At 41.7% G+C, this 22,071-nt stretch overlaps 1 protein-coding gene across 3 annotated transcripts in view; it reads left to right on the top strand.

Annotated features, from left to right (window-relative positions):
• Window positions 1-22,071, top strand: part of HLCS (holocarboxylase synthetase) — a 154,957-nt gene that overhangs the window by 69,236 nt on the left and 63,650 nt on the right. The window lies entirely within an intron of this gene.

Raw genomic sequence — 22,071 nt, 5'->3', positions numbered from 1 at the left:
TCAGTTCCACTGAGCACCTGATTTCCTGAAAGTGGATCTCCGCATGTGCCTTGATAGTTTCCCCACCGTTTCTCATCTGGTTCATTTCCACTGCATAATCTTGGTCACTTCTCTACTTTGGATGCTTTGTTCATGTCTCCAGGTAGAGTCGGCGGCTCTTTCCTTAACCTGTGCGTCTCTGGGTCACACTGGTACCCACGTGCCAGGTCTCCCCACTGAGTGCAGGGTTAGTGCTCTGCGTGTGCCCTGTTGGGCCTGCGAGAATGATGCGCACTCATTTATGATTCCACGTACATTTAGCTCCTGGGATTTGGGGGATGTGTGACAGTTAAGAAATGCAAGTGTTGAATTAGGGGCATGGCGTGGTTTGTTGGAAGGACTAGTGCAGAGACCTTAGGGTCTACGTTCACTGTCACTGACTGCTTTCCCCCTGCAAGCCAGTGGGCCTTCGTCTGCCTACTGCTCTGCTCTCTCAAGCATATATGTGCTTGGTCGGAGGTTCTTTCATCCCGTCCCAGGTCTGAAAGCTGAGATTATAGGCTCTGTGAGGCTTACCAGCTGCGTGTATGAGTGGTCACCCATGCCCCGACCAGGAGGCAGGCAAGCACAGGAAACAGCAGGGTGAGGGGTGGATGCTGAACTTGGAGGGAAACGTGTGAAATTTGAAAGAATGCATAAAATTTTAGAAAAATTTGTGAGGGAAAACGGATCTGTTCATAAGCACATGGAAAGATGTCCAACATCATTAACCAGCAAGGAAATGCAAGTCAGAACCCCAATGAGATAGCATCCTATACCCACAAGATATAAATATAATAAAAAAGACACACAAGAACAAGTGTTGGTGAGGGTGTGGAGAAATGGGAACCCTCCTGCGCTGCTGATGGGAATTAAAATGGTGCAGCAGGAACAAGCTGTCTCAAGTTAAATGTAGGGTTACCATGTGACTCTGCAGTTTCACCCCTAGATATCTACCCAAGGGAAGTAAAACATAAGTCCACACAAAAACTTGTGCGTAGAAACTTACATCATCACTATTCATAAGAGCCAAACAACCCAAATGTGCATTGTGGATGAATGGATATATAAATGTGGTCTATCTGTATAGAGGGATATTACTCAGCCACGAGAAACAATGAAGAACAAATCCTCCGAGATAAAAAGTAGAGTAGCGGTTGCCTGGAGCTGGGGGTGAGGAGATGGGGAGTGACTGCTAGTGGGTAAGTGGTTTCTTTTTGGGGTGATGACAGTGTTCCCGAGTTAGATGGTGCTGATGGTTGTACAACTCTGAATATACTGGGACCCCTAAATCCCCCACTTAAAAAAAGTATATTTATGATATTTGAATTCTAGGTCAATAAATCTGTTATTTTAAAAAACTGTAGGTGGTTTAGAAATTCAGAAGCCTATGTCAGAAGTGATGTAACAGGTAGGCACTCTTTAAAAATAAATGTAATAAACATTTCTTGGTGAAAAAGTATTTCCACATCTGGAAGCAGCCTAGAGTAGCTTGACAAGCCACTGCTCACAGGTAAATTATCTGGACCAAGTGCAGAGGGTTGTGGGGTGGGAGGAGAAAGGGGAGGGCCACAGAGCCTGTTGGGTCCAGAATTTTCTCACAGGTGCCTTCATATGGGCTGTGTAGAGACATGGCCCGTGTTATAAGGTAGGTTACTTATGCTCCTTAATGACAGGGGACCACATTTCATTCCTCTTTGTCATATCCTGTCTCCCAGCCCCTAGCACAGAACTTGGTCAGCATTCCTTAAATGTCTGTGGAAATAAAATGAAGTAATTTTTCTGTCAACATATCCACCATTGGGAGAGGTGAAAAATTGAGAAAATGGATAGAATGTGTTTAACTCATTTTCACACTCATTTTATTGAAGCTCTCTGTATAAATAAACCCTTGTGGAAGGTAATGGATTGAGTGATAATTTCTAAGTAGCAAAGTGTTAAAGTAGATAAGTACCTCCTACTGTGGAGAAATTGCCAGGCCAACATCTGAACTGCTGAGGTGTTTATTTTAACACTGGGGAACATTTATTACTCTAAACTTGTTTCTATTCATACACAGTATCTGTCATACCAGATGTGCCACGTCTAAACGAGACACGGTTCAGAAAATGCAGTAATCCCCGTATCAGGTGAATGTCTAAGAGAAATAATTTCCCCTCTTTATTTATTGCCTGTTTCTTCAGCCTCTGTTCCTTCTGAAATAAAGCTAAAGCTGTCATTTGGCTTAGTTTGACTTACACAAAAATTAACATGAGCACTATAGTACATTTTTTCTCAAGTATAGCTTAAAGTTAAAACTTGACTATCTCCAAATAAAACTTGGACTTGGGGGTCTTATTAACAACAAACTATCAGCAGCTTTCCCTGCCCAGCCCTCCCACTGCATTAGTTCAAACTTTGTCCTAGGTGACTGGTTTGGGTGTGGGGAAGGAGCAGCAGGACTTCTGGGAAGGGTGTGGTTTCATGGGCGTGGCTTCCCCAGGGGCGTGGCTTTGATCTGATAAACCTGGCTTGAGCCCTGCTCCACCACTTAGGTAGGGTGACGGCCAGGTTAGATGGCCTCTCTCTGTTTAGGTTCCTCATCTGAAAAATCAGGAATAGTAATGCCAACTCAGAATAAGATGAAATCAAACACTAAATTTGATACCAGGGACAGAGCAGTCAGTGCTCAGTGAAAATTTACCCCTCCCCCGATATACGTGCTTCATACTAGGCTCCATGTGTGCACACGTGCAAGGGTACCCGTGCACTCGTGTCCTGCTAATTCGGACCTGAAACCTGCCGTAACTGGGCTCTGGATGAATAATGGTTCAGTGTGTGACCTGCAAGGAACAATTCTAGGATCGGGTCAGGGTCAGCCTTGTCCTCAGGCAGCCACTAGCCTCCAGGGTGTGACTGAGGACTAGCCTCGACCGTCTTCCCCATCTCCCAGAACACCGGCATTAGAGCAGCGCTGGGGCTGGGAACACATCTGGGGAAGGTGGCTCATGAAGCTCACCTGGGGACCACTTGCAGTCCTTGTTTAAAGTCCTTACAGTTTCAATCTAAACTCTATTCAAAAGGCTGAGTTTGTAGTTGGCTGCTCTTTACACAGGAAAACCTGTATTGGAGGCCGTTAATAAAAGGAGAAGGGTGTGAGGCTGTGACACGGGGAAGTCGTGGCACCGTGCAGGCATTGCCCCTCCAGCCGCGGGTTTCAGACCACGTTTGGAGATTAAAAGATTAAAGTCCTCAATCCTTCTGCTTCTGTGAAATTTCAGCCTCCTTAAGCAAAAGAACGAGATGGTAGTTGTCGCCCTGATCTCCCTCCCTTTGTGAACTGTGTGGGGTGTCTGTGGGGTGCACAGGGAGAGAGAGGTGGGTGCAAAGGCAGATCCAGAAACCACTTGTGAAAAGCCAGGGAGCTTCACTGGCATTTTGCTGAGATGTCAGAAAACCCCAAGTCAGATAAGAGAGAAGACGGGAACAGAGACGATACAGTTCAAGCCAAATAGTGAGTGAGGGATATTAGAAGGTCACAAAGCCCATGGGAAACCGGCCCCAGCAGATCACAGCCTGAACCTGGAGAGGGTGATGGAAAGGAAAGGCAGGTTCACTCGGGACATGGGTGTTCCTAGACTGTTGGCTCTAATAACATGCTGTCCCTTTGCTGGAAGGCTCTGCCCTGCTTGTGCACATGGCCACTCACTGTCTCCCTGTGGGTCTCTGCTTGGATGTCCCCATGGCCAGGCCAGCTCCTACCATCCAGAGGACAGCAGGCGCTGCCTCCCCCGAGGCCCCCTTATCTGCTTCTTCTTGCCCTCCTGCCTGTGTTCACTTTCTCTCTCACCCTCTAAAACTCAGACCTCACAAGGTCAGAACTTGTTTACTGCCCATCCCTCGAGACTTCTAGAGGCAGGGGCTCGGTAAGTGTTTGTTGAATGAGTAGATGCATTCAGAAAACACATTCAAGGCTGTTTTGATTGTTTCCCCTCAATCCTCTGTTTTTAAAAAAATAAGAGATTGATCTTTCCAACCTCAATTTTGCCAATCGTGGTTCCTCTTAGAAATGAGGGCTTGGTGGTTGGGGAGAGAGTCCTGACTATATATTTCAGATGCTCCTTAGCCAGTAGCTACTTTGGGAACATTTTATCTTTTGGAGATATATAAAAATAGATTCCGGATAAATTAAAGAATTAACTATAAAAACATGAGAAATGAGAAGACACTGAGGATGGATATTTAGTCATGCTCATGATGAGACAAGCCTTCTTAAATTTAAGGGCAGTGAATAAAATTTTTACAGAAACTTTAATAACTTTAAATATTTAAAGAAAATGTTTAGAATACAATAAAAAATTTAAAAAAACATACAGTCAACAACACAGGGCCCTAAACTAAATGGCAGCCAGTCAAGAACAAGAACTGGGCTTTTGTGGAGAAAACAGGGCCAGTCTGCTTTGTCCTGGGCACTTGTATGAAATAGCAGCACATGGGTCCCTGAGATGCCAGCAGCCAGGGAGGGCCCTGGAGGTTTGGGGTGGGCGAGCAAAGCAGAGTCGATCCAGGGCCTTGGCACTACAGCTCACTGTTTACCAAGGCCTCGCTCAGACTAGCTGGTGTCATTGATAACTGGGTTGGACACCCTTAAGTGTGCACAGATGAGAAAGCAAATGGCACGAGTCTGTCTGGGCCTCTCTGTGATGTGCAGGCAGACATTGTAAGGAGACCAGGTTCTCTGTATTTCTCCTACCCAGCTCCTGCCTTCTGCCTTCCCATCTCCAGCTTGGCGATAGGATCTGACAGAAGGAAAGGGTAAAGGGAAGGAGAAAAGATCTAGAGGCTTGTATCGCTCAGTGCTGCTAATGTCCACTGGGATACCTGGGTGCCTCGGAGGCGACAGCAGTGGGAACAGGAGAGAAGCCATCAGGAGGTGTTTCTAAACGAATCCCCATATTTGTGAAGACTTTGAAAAGCATCGATTGACCTGTTTTTGGTGCAGGCATTCCTTGCTTTGCATGGCACCATGTTGACTGAAACCCTTGCGTGTTAGAACTGTGACCTCACTTTGCACGGTTTTTGAGGACACGGCTCCCACATGGGTTTCAGTTACTGGGTACCGGGTGAAGTGAGAACTGCCTGTGCTAATAAATTCATAAGTTTAAGCTCATCAAAGTATGGCGCCACGTGGAGGAAAGTACATGGTGTGTGTGTGTGTGTGTGTGTGTGTGTGTGTGTGTGTGTGGTTTCACATACTAGTAAACCTTAGTTCCTTTGCGCTGGTTTTCTGATTTCAAAATACATCAGCCATTTCATGCTCTGGCTCATACCCACCTCATAACTGGAGGTGCGGGAACATGATCCCTAGATGTGGTTTTCTCTTAACAAGGTGATTATTGGTGGTGGGTGCTATTTGGGCATTCATGTATTTTTTTTCCCCTTCTCTTTTTCTCTTTGTTGCTGTGGAGACTGGATGACGTATGTTGCCTGATGATATACCTCCTAGAACGGGTTACATTTTAATGCTTTTCCAGGGTGTTAATTGGGTCTGGGGGGTTTGAAGAGCTACTACGGGTAAGCTGTGTGTTCTTTATGTCTTGCTGACCCATAGAAGCCACTTGTCACCTGAGACAGATTCTGTTTTAGAGAGTCTCACCTCAGTTTACTGCCATTTGTATGTCCTTTAAAACCAAAGCCGCCCCAGTTTAAATGCCAGGCGTGTTCTGTCCATTCCTGCAGTCTCATGCTGCAGGAATCCCTCCGAGATGCCATGGCCTGCCCGGTCTTCCGCCCAGTTCACTGCGAAAAACTCTAAATAAAGGCGTGGTTTCAACCAGATTACACCAATACTTTTTTAAAAAACAGCCTTTTTGAGATATAATTCACATCTGATATAATTCGACATTTAAAGTGTATAATTAATTCAGTGGTTTTAGTATATTTACACTTGTGAGTGTACCATCACCACATCAAATTCAGAACATTTTTGTCACCCCGAAAACCCAGACCCATTAGCTGCCATTCCCCATCCCTCTCTGCTGTCCCAGCCCTAGGCAGCCAATAGCTACTTTTCATCTCTATAGATTTGCCTAATCTGGATGTTTTGTATAAATGGAATCATATAGTGTGGACTTTTGTTCCTGGCTTCTTTTACTTAGCATAAGTAAGAGGTTCGGTTATGTCATGGCCTATCTGTACCTCTTTTTATGATAAATATTTTATGTTGCCATCTTTAACCTCTCGAAGTTAAATTCATAGATTATATAACCTGTCTACACACATAATTTTAAAATTCAATATAATATTCTAAACATAATAAAACAGAAATTAAAAAAAAATCATTCAAGTAAAATAATATTAAGTAAAATAATATTGCTCACATCTGACTGTTTGAGAACACACAGTGAAGTTGTTAGGTGCTTGCCCCGTACGTGAAATCAGGACCATGCCGGCTGCCGGACTGGCTCATAAAGGTGTGTTGAATTGGGTGATACAGACACCGTGAATGGTGTCGCCTTGGATGATACGATTTTACATAATGGGAGACAACTCTGTGCTTTGGACTTTCCCCATTTCCCCTTGATTTATGTGGTGGTAACATCTTTGGAACGTTGAGTATAATAAAACTGTACAGAAAGTACTTGTTGTTTATATGTAAAAACAAAATCAGGTTCTTATGTTAGATAATTATGAGCAGGTTTTTAATCTACACAAGTGACCAGCAGACCACTAAAAATTTGTTTCAGTTATGAGGGAGTCTGGTTGTCCAGGGCTGACCTTGTATGTTGCAGGACAACGTGAGTTCCTGGGGCCCTTTGAACACTAAATTCTAGTCACTGTGACAACCAAAAAAGTTGAGTTCTGAAATGTCCCCTAGGGGGCAGTCCTGCACCCATAGAGGACCTCAGCTCTGGGGTCTACCTAGTGACATCTGCTTCATAAATGCACTCTTATTACTTAAGGTTTCTTTTTCTCGTTGAACCGTTCAAATTATTGGCAATACTCTCATAAACAAGGGGAAGCTGGTACCTTCTTCAGACACCGCAGAAAGGAAATACTCTTTGTCTGATTCTCCCTGTCCCCCTCCCCCAAGATCTTAAGTTCCCCTCCTGTTCTGAAATGTTTCCTTAACAGACCAATGCCAAGAAGTCACTCCTGCACAGGTCTGAGGATCACACAGTGTGCATCTCCTCCGATGCTTGCTGTGATTGTTGCATGTTATAAATTACCTTTGGATGGGGACACCCTCCTGCAAACTCCCTTGCCATGCCTAGGACACGCCTGCCTCAGATGGAAATCCAGTGAGCATTTGTCTTCGTAGTAAATGGGACCTTGTTATAGCAGTGTTTTTTATTTTAATTTTTATTGTAGTTGACATGCAATATTATATTGGTTTCAGGTGTACAACATAGCGATCTGACATTTATATACCTTACGAAGTGAGTACTACGATAGTCTAGTAGCCATCTGTCCCTGTAAAAGTTATTATATTATTGACCATATTCCCTATGCTGTATGTTATATCCCTGTAACTTATTTTATGACTAGTTTGTATGTAGCAGTGGTTTTTAAACTTTCCGTGTACCCCTAAAATAATTTTGAAAATCTACAAATCCCCTTACAGGTGTTTAAGCTGACATCTAACAGTTTTCGTCAAAAGTTTAAATAATTGCAAAAGATTTAATTTTCAACATATGATGAATTTTGATGTTCGAAAGAGTAGCATCTCTTTCTAAAGTCTGTCCGGTGACTGTGAATGCCATACCTGTGAGAGGCCTACCATCGTCCGTTGACAATTAGATGAAGCTCTTCTTTCATAGTCAACTTTTTGTGTTAATTTTATCTCCTCGAACTCCTGTCTCTGTTCCAGGGCTCATAGGATTTTATACTGATGTAGTACATTAGTAATGCTTGACAATCTCTCATCAGCTGCCCTGTGATGCTTCTCTGCATCAAGACCATATAATCTGTGAACATAAGGCTCTGAGAATAAAAAAATTCTTCCAGATTGAGTTCTCCTTATAATTATCAGTGGCAAACAATAGACTCCAAACCAATGCATTGTAAATTTTGACAATTGCTTATTAAATGTAACTAAAATTTTATTGGAAATATGCTTCTGAATGAGATGGGTGGGCTCAGGTGTGTCCATTAGTTCACTTACCTGTGGGTGAACGTGATTTATTGGTAGAATGAGACAGCTCAGCACTTAACTCTCTTCCTCCTTTTATATATGGAACCAATGAGAAATAGCTTCACAGGAAAAAGTGGGTGGGATGGAAGAAGTTTGGTGTGTTTTTTAAAATGTAGCGTCATCACTCAATTTTTGGCAAGTTGAGTGATGCTAAAAATTACATTGCTTGCTCATCAGTAATTATTTTTACTTATTGATTTGTCAGTTAATAACTCATTTAGGTCCTTCTGCAGTTTTGTTGAATGCATAGATCACCTGGTCTTTGAGAGGATTTGTTAGTAGTTGTTAGAGTCACCCACTTATTAATATCTGGAGTTTACCTGAGAGACTTTATTGTGACTTATCAAATTATTATAATCATACTTAATGCTTTATTTAGAGACTCCTTGTTTAATGTACTTAAAAATAGTAGAGAAAATTGAAATAGTTCATTTTAATATATCCCCATCAATACAATATATTTTTAAACAAAATGCTTTTATTTTATCCCATGTTTTAAATATACTTTCATATAAAGCTCAGAGCTACAGATTTAACTCTCCCAGTTTTTGGAAAGTACCTGCCATATAACCTCATTGGCACAGCCAATCCTCACTGCAAACCAAGTAGCCAAACCAAAGTTTCTGTTAGACAGTCCATCTTTTAAATATTTTTCCAAATTGAACAAACATGTTAGTATTAGGCCACACAGGTATATCTCACTTCTTCACTCCTTTTTGAAGATGGGTAAGTGGGGAATGCAGTTGGTCCCCTGGATGAAATAAAGTGCCCCCATCTTAAATAGTTCTTTTTGGCATTTTCCTGGGAGTAAAGCATTCTTAAATCGCAGCTGGGGTATGGAGAGGTAAGATCTTAAGTGAAAGTTGTCTGCACTCCTCGGGCCAGCCCTAGAATACATCTCAAGCAAGAATGATGCAGCACGAACTGGTATAGCTACAATGAAAAACAGTATGGAGGTGCCTCCAAAAATTAAGATTAGAGTTTTGTATGACCCACCAACCCCTCTTCTGGGTATCTAACCAAAACATTTGAAAACACTTACTTGCAAAGTATGTGCACCCCTGTGTTTGTTGCAGCACTGTTCACGGTGCCAAGACATGGAGACAACCAAAGTGCCCTGCGAGAGAGGCTGGGTAAAGAAGATGTGGGACACGTACACGGTGGAGTACTACTCAGCCACGAGAAAGGGTGAAATGCCGCCATTTGCAACAGCATGGATGGACCTTGAGGATATCGTGCTAAGTGAAATAAGTCAGTCAGAAAAAGTTAAGAATCACATGATTTCACTCACATGTGGGATATAAAACTAAAAACAACAAATGTACAAACAAGAAAAACAAATAGAAACTCATAGACACAGACAACAGTGTGGTGGTTCCCAGAGGGAAGGGGGCGGGGGTAGCGAAGGGGAAAGGGGGTCAAATACATGGTGACGGAAGAGGGTTTGACTTTGGGTGGTGGGCACACAATGCAGTATACAGATGATGCATCATAGAAATATACACCTGAAACCTATATAACCTTATTAACCAGTGTCACCCAGTGCATTTAATTATAAAAAAAGAGTGATGCAGCATGGATCAAAATGCCTAAATGCACACTTTGCACTTGCCAAAATGTGTCTCAGCTGGGGAGCGATCTCCGGTGTGCGGTGTTTGATTGAAGGATCTTTTTGACTGTCGTCAGAGGGTGAGAGATATTCCTTTCCTCATCACGGGGAGGAAGGCCGTTGTTTAAGGGGAGGTAGCGTAGAGCTTGTGTGTGCCTGGGCTCCACGCCTGTTCTGAGATAGACTTGGGTTAGGAAGTGAGCATGTGGAAAGTTCAGGCTCTGGGACTTTTTTTCTTTTAGAACAGTTTATTGACTTTTAGAGAGAGAGAGGAAGGGAGAGGGAAAGAGACAGAAACATCGATGTGAGAGCACATCGATCGTCTGCCTCCTGCACACCCTCTACTGAAACTGGGGCATGTGCCCTTGACCGGGAATCAAATTGGCGACCTCCTGGTGCACTAGATGATGCCCAACCAACTGAGCCACACTGGCCAGGGCAGGGATTTTTTTTCTTAAAACTGTCCATGCCCTCTTGAAAGATGTGTTGTCCCAGTTTGAAAATGGTTGTAATGTTAGGATGCCTTCCATCCTCATTAATCGTGAGAGTCTGTGTGCATCGAGTCCTAGAAAGCCAAAGAACATGTAGAAAAGTTGTGCGTGCATTGGGAAGTTACAGAATTCCTGTGTTTCCTCCCTCTTCCCTTCTCTCCCTCCCCTCCTTCTGCCGTGCTCTGTCCCAGAGTGATTTAAGGCAATTTATAAGGATGTTAAAGTCTGTCAAATCCTGAATTAAAATTGGGAGGGACAAAAGGAGAAGCAGCAGCAGAGACAACGGTGGGGAAAATACCTAGAGCGATGGTTGAAACGGTAAAAACGTACAAAATAAAGATTGGCTCTCTGGACCAAGGTTATTGCACCAGGGCTTGGGTGTGGCCTCCGCGCCACAGGGTATGGCCTAAGAAATAGGCTGTTGAGGGAAACTTACCAGCCAAAGATCAGGTCCTCTGGTCCTTCTGGTCCCCCTGGGAGAGGTGTACCTGGCACGGTGCTGGAATGAAGTGGGCTTATGTTCCGCGGAAGGACCCTGTTCCCCTCCTGTTCTCGCTTCATACAGGACAAGTCAGAGCCCCCTTGTCAGTGGGGCATGGAAGTGAGCACTCACGAGTTTAAACTAAGAGTTTGTCCAAGTCAAGGCTCGTGATTCCAAACGACAAATTAACTTGGTAACTTGAGCAGACAAGAAATGTATTGGAGGCTGGATGTTGATAGCTCACAAAATTAAGGGGAAGGTGGGAGGATGAGGCTGGGGAAGCAAGTTAGAAAGCCAGGGAGGGCAGAGCCAGGGTCCTGCAGCTCAGGCCAGGCCTGGGGAGGAAGCTGCCCCGCACCTCTGCCCTGCCCCTGCCCCTGCCCTAGTCCCTGCCCCAGCAGGAATCCTAGGCTGTCTGGGCTCTCTAGCCAGAGAGTCTGGGTGAGCAGGTCTCTGGCCTCCTGACCTCCTCCTTCTCCACCCACAGGAAGGAGGTGCCGGGGCTCAGCCCAAAGCTGCCAAAGCCATTCTTTTCGGTTGAACTCTGATGAGATGATCATTACGTTTAATCACTGAATAAAATGAACGAGATATAATAGATTTTTTTTGCCTTTGGAAATAAATAAAATTTACATGTATACGCACACATATTTATGTACAGGCTCTTTATAAACAATGTACAAGTTAACCTATTGGCGCACAATTATTGATTAATTGATTGCAGACAAAAAGCCTTTTCTAGGCACGTACCTGAGAACCTGTGGTTCTCTAAGTGGTTTTATGCTCCCCAAGCTGGGCAATAACAAACTACTTTCATTCAACATTTTCTGGGTCATTGTTAAAATAACACAGTTTAAATGGAATTCATTCGCAGTGCTGTTATATCAATATATTCTTTATTATTTTAGGGCTAGGTTTCCGTGTGTAACAAGAATGTTGTTATTGTCTTCAGACGTGGTTATTACCACCGTTCCCGAATGGACCTTCTATTCCTGCACCATCTCCGTTTTCTCCTTCGTTAACTAAGAGGCAAATTAGACTCGCATGTGGCCGATTCTGCCAAGTGTTACTTTCAGAAGCCTCTCGCCTCTTTTTTGCTCCTTCAGGATTCCTTCTTTCTTTCCTGAACTGTTCTGCACTCTCAGTCATTGCAATCAAAATTGGTTCCCTCCCAGTATTAGTTCAGTGTGTAACACAGATTGTTTATTTGCTCTTGGGATAGGAAAGGCCTATCTAAGCTTAAAAATCCGAAAGAAAATGGTAAGAGAAAATATAGGTTTCTCTATAGAAATAAATCTTTGTATGTCAAGCAACACTATGAAATAGTCAGGTGACCACTGGAGAAAAAAATGTTTGGGACATAAGTTATAATCAAAGGGTTAATATTTTCAGTACACAGTTTTTTACAGTTGAAAAAGTGAGTTAGGCAAAGAGCAGTCATTTCCCAAAGGAAGCAATCAGGTGACCAGTAAAAATGTGGGAAAACATCTGAGTATCATTAGTACTAAAAATGGAAAAAAAATAACCTTTTGCATGATAAATTGTGAAGATTAAAATGTTATTTGGGCAGAGGTACAGGGAAAAGGGAATTCTCACACTGTAGGTGCAGAATCAATACCGCCTTCTGGTACTTCTTGTGTAACACACGCCTTCAAATGTGTATATGTTTTGACCCGATAGTTCATTTTGTAAGAAGATGAAGTAAGCATAAAGATACATGTGTCTGCATGTTCCCTGCACCACTGTTCATAATAAAGAAAAAGTCTCAGTGCCTAATAATAGGATTTAATGAACTATTGCATAGCTAGTAAAAGCCATAAAAACAGATCCAGAAACAATACCCATTGTATGATCCAATTTTTAACATGTAAAGAAATGAAAAGGTTTGTGCATACACCGAAGGGCGAGGACCAGAGTACCAGAATATATAAAAGGCAGTTCTCTTTGGGGGTAAAATGATGGGAGACTTCCTCCCCTTTCTTTGTGGTTGTCTGAATTTTCTAAAATTTCTTTTGTGAATATTGCTGCTGTAAAACAGGAAGAAAAAACAAATCCTATTGAAAGAAATAAAGTAGCAATGTTTCTGGCCTATAGAATATTAGCAAGAGGATTCTCCTTATGCTGGTCTTTCCTTTTTAGCTCCATGATAGCCCAATTCTTTGGCATTTTGACCCAAATGTTATTTTGGTTTTACAGTTTACCATGTGCAAAATTTAAAATAAAAATTATTTTTGAGAATTTTTTAGTGAGATACCTTGGATGTGAGTTACTTAGTTTCTATGCAATTCTAACAAATTGAGACCAATTAGTAGGATAGTAAATAAGATGCTATTTATATCTACTACATAAAGTATTAAAAATGAAGGTATTGATATCTACTGTTAATGCTTACTATAACTTTCTGTGTGATGCTGTTAGCACTATGAACTTCCTTGTAAATGATCCGTAGAAATGAATCTCTACTAGAGTTCAGATAACTTTGATTCTAGTACACGTCTATGCCTGCTAGCTCTTATTTATCAATCACTTTTTATACCACATCCTGTGCTACACACTGGACTTTTAACAAAAGGGTATGTTACCCTCCAAACTTTCCATGTAAAAAAGATTCCCAGTGTCTGGTGCTATTTGCATATTCTGAACCCCAGATAGTTTTGCCATTTCCTAAAGTTGCTGCACAAAGCTTTTCAATGATGAAACTATGATAATTTGTTGCAAAAGAGAAAAACTCGATCATTTTATTTTGCAGCTGCGGCGGTGTCTTCAACTTCACTATTTACAGAGCTTTTTAAACGAGTTTAAGCTGGATGGCTGAAACAGTGAACCAAATGAATTGGATTTTTGTGTTTTTGAAAAGGCTACAAAAATTGCAAGGGCTGTTCTGGGAATGCCCTTCTGCAAATCCCCTCGCATGCTGGATGAAGGAGGGCACGGCTGTGCATCTGGCATTGTTGGACCGGTGGAGCAGAGGCCGGGGGTATTGACAGGAATGTGGCAGAAGAACCGCACGGAGCTGAGCTGTTTGCTTTCAGATTTAGCGGCTGTTTAGACAAGCAGGACTCTTTATTCTTGCTCAGACCTGAGTGAGCGGAGCCTCAAGGTTGAAAAGTAGAAAGGGAACATAAGAAGAAAAAGTTCTTTCTCAACTTAGTTTTCTCTGTGTCATACTGACTTTCCTTCAGCATTTTCTTTGTTCTGAATGCTATTTCTTTCCATCCTGCTGACCGAAGGATTCCTTCTTTAGGACTCTGCATTCTTTGATTATCCACTCTCTTTTCTCTCTCTCTCTCTCTCTCTCTCTCTCTCTCTCTCTCTCCCCCCCCTTCTCTCTCTCTCTCTCTCTCTCACACACACACACACACATGCACACACACAGCCTATAACAACAACATCGACAACACCACAATGTTCCCATTTTATAGATGAAGCAGCAAACTGAGGCCACTCAGCCAGAAGTGCAGATCTGAACTTGAATCTAGGTCTTTCTAACCTAGACCCCCCCATCTGGTCTATAAAGAGAATAATTCAGTGGCCTGGACTACCAAAAAGGGGGGCAAAATACTCCCCTGTGGCCATCAGTCTGAGCTCATGGAAAGGAATGTAGGTGAGGCTTCTTACCCCACTCAGGGCGGGCAGGCCATTTTGGTCCCTGGGATACGTGGACATTTATACCTACATAGTGACCTTAAAAAACAAACTATTAAACCTTCAGCTTTCACACAATACAATATACAGATGATGTATTATAGAATTGTACACCTGAAACCTATATAATTTTATTAACCAATGCCACCTCAATAAATTTAATAAAAATAAAAAGGTAAACCTTCAGCTTTAACAAAGATTACCTAGTACTGTTTGGGGTGGACACCCACCTCTTTGCTGACCCCAGCCTCCCTCTGAGTAGCCCCAGGGCCAGCTGTTGAGCAGCAGAGGGGCGCGGCTGTCGAGAGCTGCCTGGTGTTTCCAGCTTTATCTCTGCTGGGCATGAGCATTTAGAGTGTTGTTTAGTTTTTGCACTTAGATTAGGGCCAGGAGCATTTGCCACTGTTTTTTTACTGGTCATGAAACATCATGGTTTGCTAATTCAGGCTGGTGAAGATGCCTGTGGTAGAAACAGCAAGTGCTCCTGGCTGCACCGTCAGCACAGCTAAGCAGAGTTAGCGTGTCACAGTGGTGACTCCTCTGAAGGTGACGCCTGCCCTCGATCCCTTTGGTTATGCCTCGCCTCCCTGGTAACCTGTGGCTGCGGACCCCCTTTGCCGGGAGCTGAGCAGCGGTTGTGAGGGTGGTTGGGGGGAGGGCAGGGAGAGGTGTGCAGTTAATGCCTTGAACAGAACGTTTGTTGCTATTTTCAAAAATCACAATCAAAATGTACAAAAGTTATTAAACTTATTTCCTGTGTTTAAAAAAAATTGTGGTGGAAGAAAGTAGAAGCATAAAAAATCAAGTCTCTGTAAGCCAGAGGAGAAGCCTGCGGAGGTGGACTTGCACATCGCCTTAATTGGCCCAATTGACCTTCTCGGCTGTATTTACAATTGCCTTAAAATTGTAAGCAGATGTTTGAAACCCCTTCTTTAATAGGTCTGCAACATCTGTTCCACCAAGGCTGCTGCCCACCAAAGCAGTTGTAATTAGGGAGCACCTAATGCATACATCTTTCCTTATGGACCCAATCGATCGGGTTTCTCCCTGAGGTATTAAAGTCGACCCTTATTCTTGCTTTTATTTGAATACATTTTGCATTATATTTTCTTACACAGAATAGTATGCCAACCCAGTAAAAAAATCCAACCCCCACCATGATGTTCTCTATAATGCATTTTGAAAATGTGTCTATATAGTCACTAACAATGGGTGAAAAAAACTTTTGCATCGTCAATCGTAAACCCTTGAAAATGTGCAAAAGCTTTCGTTCTTTCCTGTTGCTTCTGTATTCTAGATGAGGTATTTCCTGCAAAACCAGCAACGTAAAATGTGCAAATCTTAAAAGCTGGGAGGGAGCAGTATTTATTTTATTTTTTAATTAATAGACTTCATTTCTTAGAGCAGTTTAGATTTATGGAAAAATTGAATAGAAGTAGAGTTCCCGTATATTTCCTCCCCTCCCCTCCCCCACCCGTTTCCCAGTTACTAATATCTTATGAAACAATTTGTAACATCTTATGTAACATTGTAACAGCTGATAAACCTATATTGATACATTATTAATTTATAAGGGCTCACTCTTTGTGTTGTACAGTTCTATGGGTTTTGCCAAATGTAAGATGACATGCATCTACCACTGTAGTATCGTACAGAATAATTTTATTGCTCTAAAAATCCCCTGGGCATCACCTTTGGGAGAGAGCGCTATTGAATGAAATGTTCTTATATGAGAATGTGTTTACTTTCAAAAGAAATTATTTTTCATACATAGTGGTCCAAAGAAATAGTCATTTGAATGTTTTAGAACTGACTGTACAAAATTTTAGAGAACTTTATTTTTTTACATGCTTTATATTTTAAAACAACATTGCATATACCTTATAAATTTTACTAAAGTTGATATGGTATGAGCTATGCCTAATAATTAGAAATGCTAGCATTCATTTCAGTTGCTTACAAATAAATTATTCTTTTAAGGATTAACTTCTTTAAAATTGTATCTTGAAAGTGAATACTTATTTTAAATGACTTGTCTGAGGTAAGATGTATTTAAATGGAAAGAGTTTGGTGTCAATAGGTCCATTTTAGCTCTGTATCCTGAATTTCTTCCATTCGGATGATAGCCAAAATCTCAAAGTAAAGAAATATGGCAGGGAAAAGTGCCCAGTTTTGAACACGTGAAAAGCAACAGCAAGATGCCAGGTTTAGAAATGAGTGACGAAATCCTGGGTGGGAGAAGGTGTTGCATCTGGCCCGAGTCCCCTCCCAGCAGGTGGTTAGGCTGATGGAGGCCCGTGGCATTCAGGGCTGGAGAGTAAAGTGGTATGTGCTGCTATTGGCACATAACCTTGAGCGAGGCATAGACTTTTATCAGCAGTAGAGGTAGGGTAGATTTTTTAAAAAGTATTATGGAAGTTTAAAATGCATACAAAAAAGTACACATATCCTAAAGATGCAGTGTTTTAATTTTTACAAATTAAACTCATGCATGTAACCAGATCAAGAAATAGTGTAGCATCCCAGAGGCACCTGTCATGGTCCATTCTGGTCCCTGTCCCCCTCTGTGGGCACTATCCTGACTTCTAGCACCATCCTAGTTTGCCTGGTTTTGTACTTGATGCAAATGGAAACACACACCATGGACTGTTTTGTGTTCATCCACATGGTTGCATCTGCTTAATTTGTTCCTCTTTGTTGCTGTAAAATACCCTGATGGGTGAATATTCCACAATTTGTCTGTCCATTTGACTGTTGATGGGCATTTGGTTTGGGGCTGTTACATACAGCATTGTTAGGAGCAGCCTGGTTCTTTTGGTGGACATTTCTGTGGAGTATGTACCAGCATTGTGCCTAGTGCTTTCACATGCATTAGTTTGCCTGAGTCATAAATTGCATTGTCCCCATTTTACAGAGGGAAGACTGCTGATAAGATGATGTAATTTGTCCAGGGTTTTATGTTGCTAAGGACAGACCCAAATCCTAGCCTACGCTCTTGACTCCTGTGCTCTTAGCCACCATGTTGTGCAGTCCTGGACTCTGTCGTATTCAAGTGCTGATTAAATCCTCATGCCTTCCAAAGAAGTTGCATTATGTGACTTCTAGATAACATGGGGAGGTAACTGTCTGTATCCTTTATCCAGGCCTCAAATGTAGATAGCCTTTTATCATTACTGTAGTAATAATAAATAAATGTGCTAATGGTTTGGGGTTATTATAAAATTTTATGAAATCTAGATCTTTACATACATTGTAAATTGTTCCTACTATTCAAACAATGATTTATTTATTTTTGTTTGTTTTGTTTGCAGTTACCTCAAAGCCAAAAGAATACCCTTGGTTGACACTTTCAATTCATAAAAACTTAACTATGAGCCAACTGAATTAAAATATTTTTGGCAAATTAAGAAACAACTTCAATTTATGGCAGTAAGATGAAAAATAAATGCCTCCCAAACATTTTGGTGTATGTGTGTGCCTAAGCCTTTCTCATTATTTTATTGCGATATAATTCACATACTATAAAATTCACCTTTCCCAAAGTTTTATCTTCATGTTGCTTCCCCATTCCTCTGTAAAAAATAATCTTAATGAATTTTTTAAAATGAATATTACAAGTTTAGTCTAAAAGCAATATTATAATATAGCCTGCATTTCCTTCTTATCATTTAGGAACGTTATTTTATTTTTTTATTTAAAATATATCTTTATTGATTTCAGAGAGAGAAAGGGAGAGGGACAGAGAGATAGAAATATCGATGATGAGAGAGAGTCATTGATCAGCTGCCTCCTGCATGCACCATTGGGGATCGAGCCTACAACCTGGGCATGTGCCCTGACCGGGAATTGAACTGCGATCTCTTGGATCACAGGTTGATGCTCAACCACTGAGCCACGTTGGTGGGGCAGGAACATTATTTTTATAATTTCTTCCTGTATTTACCATGATGATAAGTCACTTTAAAATATGGGAGACAGTTATTATTTTGCATATCATAATTTCACTATAAGCAATCTAAAAATTCTTCAAAGGTAATCAGTAATATATCAGTATTAATCAATACTATCTTAATATGTTAAGATTCAGGTGAATTGTTTTAGATATTTGGATATTTTTCCATGGAAGCATTTTTCGAGTTCCTAGCAGTAGTCACAGAAGCAATACTGCTTCAATAGTAAATGTAGACCAGATTGTTCTTTTTAAACATCTATGCACTTTTCTGGAGATAGGTTATTTTTGTGTTTTGGACTAGTCATTTTTGCCTCAAACCAAATTTAAGTGTCAAAGAATCTGCCTATCTCAGTCCTATGATCGTGTAAAAATTAGTGATGAGACAAGTAAATTTATAAGATGTTAAAGGTTTCTTAAATCAACCCATGTGCTCCTTTTCTGTTTACGAGCTATTTCAGATCTATCCCTAACCTTCATTATGACTCATGGAGTCTTATTGAAGATTAGAGTTTGTTTATAGTTTGAAAAAGTTTTCCCTTGGAAAGTACTTCTAAAGTTGTGCTAGCAAATTAACAGTGGGCCATTTATAAGCTAAATAAGTTTTGCTATTCAGTACTCTTGGCATCCAGTGAAATGAACGTTAACTTGAGAATTTATCATTCAAGTAAATAAGCAGTATTGTGCCACTGTCTTGAGTTTTACTTGTATTAACGTGGTTGGGTTGGAAACACAGGAATGACATCATTACAGATCCGTATTTGGTTGCGGGGTCTCCTTGTATCTTAAAATATTGTAAAGTTTTCAGAAATATGCATGTAAGATATTAAAATGAGTTGGACCATCTTCCTATGAACATGTGGACTGTCTGGATCTCTTCATGAGTGCCTGTTTCCTTTGCCGGTGTTTTGAGCGTCGGCTCCGAGTTCATCTTTCGCGTGCATCTCGTCCTCGCAGGCCTTCCGTGGTCCCTGCTGACGCCCGTTCTGTCGTTCATCCTTCTCTGGCTGCTACCTGTGTCTTCCCTCTCCTTTTAAGAATTGCATTTCCTCATTCAGCTGGAGTGTGGTTGTGTTTGTATATAAAAAGAAAAGCAAATTCTCACAGAAGAATGAGTCGTGACAATGTGTGTGAGAGAGATTTTAGAGTCGAGCGTCTTCCCATCCTACCTCCTAACACGTGAATCTAAGGAAGATGGTCACCAGTTTCAGGTTCATTTCCGAACGATAGCCATCCACGTTTGACTGAAACAAGCTTTCTGTGCCTTGAACACAGTATTTACTGAAGTGACCCTAAAAAATGTGTCATTGTTTTACCAAGTGGACATGCTTGTGTCTCTCCAACCATGGGTATCTGCACAGCAGCTGAGCATGTGTGGCAGTGCCCATGTCCAATCCCATTTAACCTAATTGTAGAGGCCAGATGCTTTGATTGCTCTGAAGATGAGAAGTTGGTCCCTATTATGTTGATGTTTCTTTGCTACTTAGAAATGAGGATAGTATATCTGCGTATCTGGAACATATTAATTTCTTGGGGCTGCTGAAACAAATTACCACAAACTGGGTGGCTTATAAAACAAGAGTAAATTATTTTCTTCCAGCTCTGGAGGCCAGAAGCCCCAAATCAAGATGTTGCCGGGTCCACACTCCTTCTGGAGGATCCAGGCAGGGTCTGTGCTCTGATCTTCCAGCTCCTGGGTTCTGTGGCTTGTAGGTTCATTGTTCCAGTCTCTGCCTCAGACTTCATGTGGCCTTCTCCCGTATATCTGTGTCTTCTCTTCTGTTTCTAATAAGGACCTATGTCATTGGACTTAGAGCCCGCCCTGGGATTAAGGATGATCTCCCCTCAAGATCTTTAATTACATCTGCAGACACTTTTTTCAAATAAGAAAACAGTACCCAGGGTCTGGGTATTGGGACATGGAAATATATTTGGGGGAGAGGAATGCCACCATTAAACTCACTACGGAAGGAAAGAAAACTCGCATTACTAAGAAGCTGGTGGCAGGAAGGGCGATGGCATATCACTGGCCGGTTTCCTGGGAAGGTAGAGGATTGCATCCTGGCTCTGGGCGCGGGGAGAGTGCTAGCATGCCTCCGTTGGCTGCTTTGAAATGAATCTGCCGCCTAGGTTACATTAGTCAACTAAAAATGGGATGAAATGACCTAAAAATAGTTCCTAAGTATTCTCTGGCTTTAAAATTGGCCCAGATTCCCATGTTACTTAAGAAGTGGGGAAAGAAAAACTTGGGAAATTATCAACTGTGTAAATGATCATTACCAAGGATTATTCAGATTTTGGCTTTGTTTCAGGAAACCGGTTCATTTTGTTTTCAACTTATGTTTTCCTGCCTTCCCCGCTCCCCACTCCAGTGTAAGAACTTGGTTAGCTGTACAACGTATCAGGGTTTCAGCAGGGGCTGGGCTGTACTGAGCCCAAGACAAAAGTGGCTTTCATTATTGAGCTTGATATAAGGTTCATGATTATAGCTGACTCACACATTTTTCTAAAATTATACTTTTATGAAAAACCAACTCTTCCAATGTGTGAAAATTACCACTCATTTCTTCCTGTTGGACTGCTGTGAATCTTACTATAGACTAACCTTACTGGGAAAAGAATCTTTATTTTTAAACAAGTATCATTCCATTCCTGCTGAAACTAGTATTTCTGTGAATTTGAGATGGAGCTGTGATAACAGCAGCCACTGGATAAGTTAAACATTAATGCCCTCTTAACTAATAAGGTTTTTTACACCGAGATGATAATTAAGCCACTTTCATTGTGTTTGGATCCCCCCCCCCCCCCCCCCCCCCCCCCCCCCCCCCGGCATGTCATGGCGAAGAGCATGCTGTCTTTTGTGTTGTATGTTTATATGTCTAAATCTTGTTCCAGTGTATAGTTGGGGGGATTTTGAGTTACCCGTTAGTAGAGGTTTTTACCTAAAAAAGGATCTTCAGACTATAAAAACCTATATAACATGATGCACAGTTTTTGTAAAGCGTTAGGGCTTCATGAAACCTTTATAAATAGCTTTCTGAACAATAAGCATAATCAGATCCCAGTACTAAGAACATCAAGGGGCATCCAGTTTGTGTACCTTTATCATCAGCAGCAAACATTCTGATACAGTTCCTACTACCTGATAAAGCAGCTTAGATCATTCCTTGACACTGCCTTTGTGTTTTTGTTTCTGTTTTTTAACACATCAGGATTTTTACTGCACTGATAACCAAAATAGTAGTCTTGTTATATAGGCTTGGTGAGCATAGTTCTTGCTCCCATTTTATAGCTAAGACACAGATTAACGTGCCTGGAGGGGAGGGTTGGCCATTGAGGACCTTTGGCCCTTCTGAGTATGGACGAAAGGCTGTGTTCCAGAACAATCTTGTGATAATGGCTGGCAGGAGTGGTGGATTGACTCAGGGATCTTTTGAGATGATCTCACTAATCCGAGGAAACCATAATACTGATGGGGATTCAGACAGTGGCATTGGGGATAGGTGTTGGGAAGAGGCCATGGGCATATTTGCATGACATTATTGAGTAAGAAGATAAGTTAGATGTGGGCATAGTTGGCCAGAGAATGAATATAAGCCAGGTGACTCCTGGTTGGATTAAAAAAAAGGGGGGGGGATTAGCTCTTCATGGCTATGGCCGAGGCTTGAAAAGGCCCACGGAAAGAGGGCATCACCTCTGACATGC

Source organism: Miniopterus natalensis, chromosome 6 (genome assembly GCF_054644295.1).
Source record: "Miniopterus natalensis isolate mMinNat1 chromosome 6, mMinNat1.hap1, whole genome shotgun sequence".
Classification (NCBI taxonomy): Eukaryota; Metazoa; Chordata; class Mammalia; order Chiroptera; family Miniopteridae; genus Miniopterus; species Miniopterus natalensis.
This window is presented reverse-complemented; position numbering and strand designations above follow the sequence as displayed.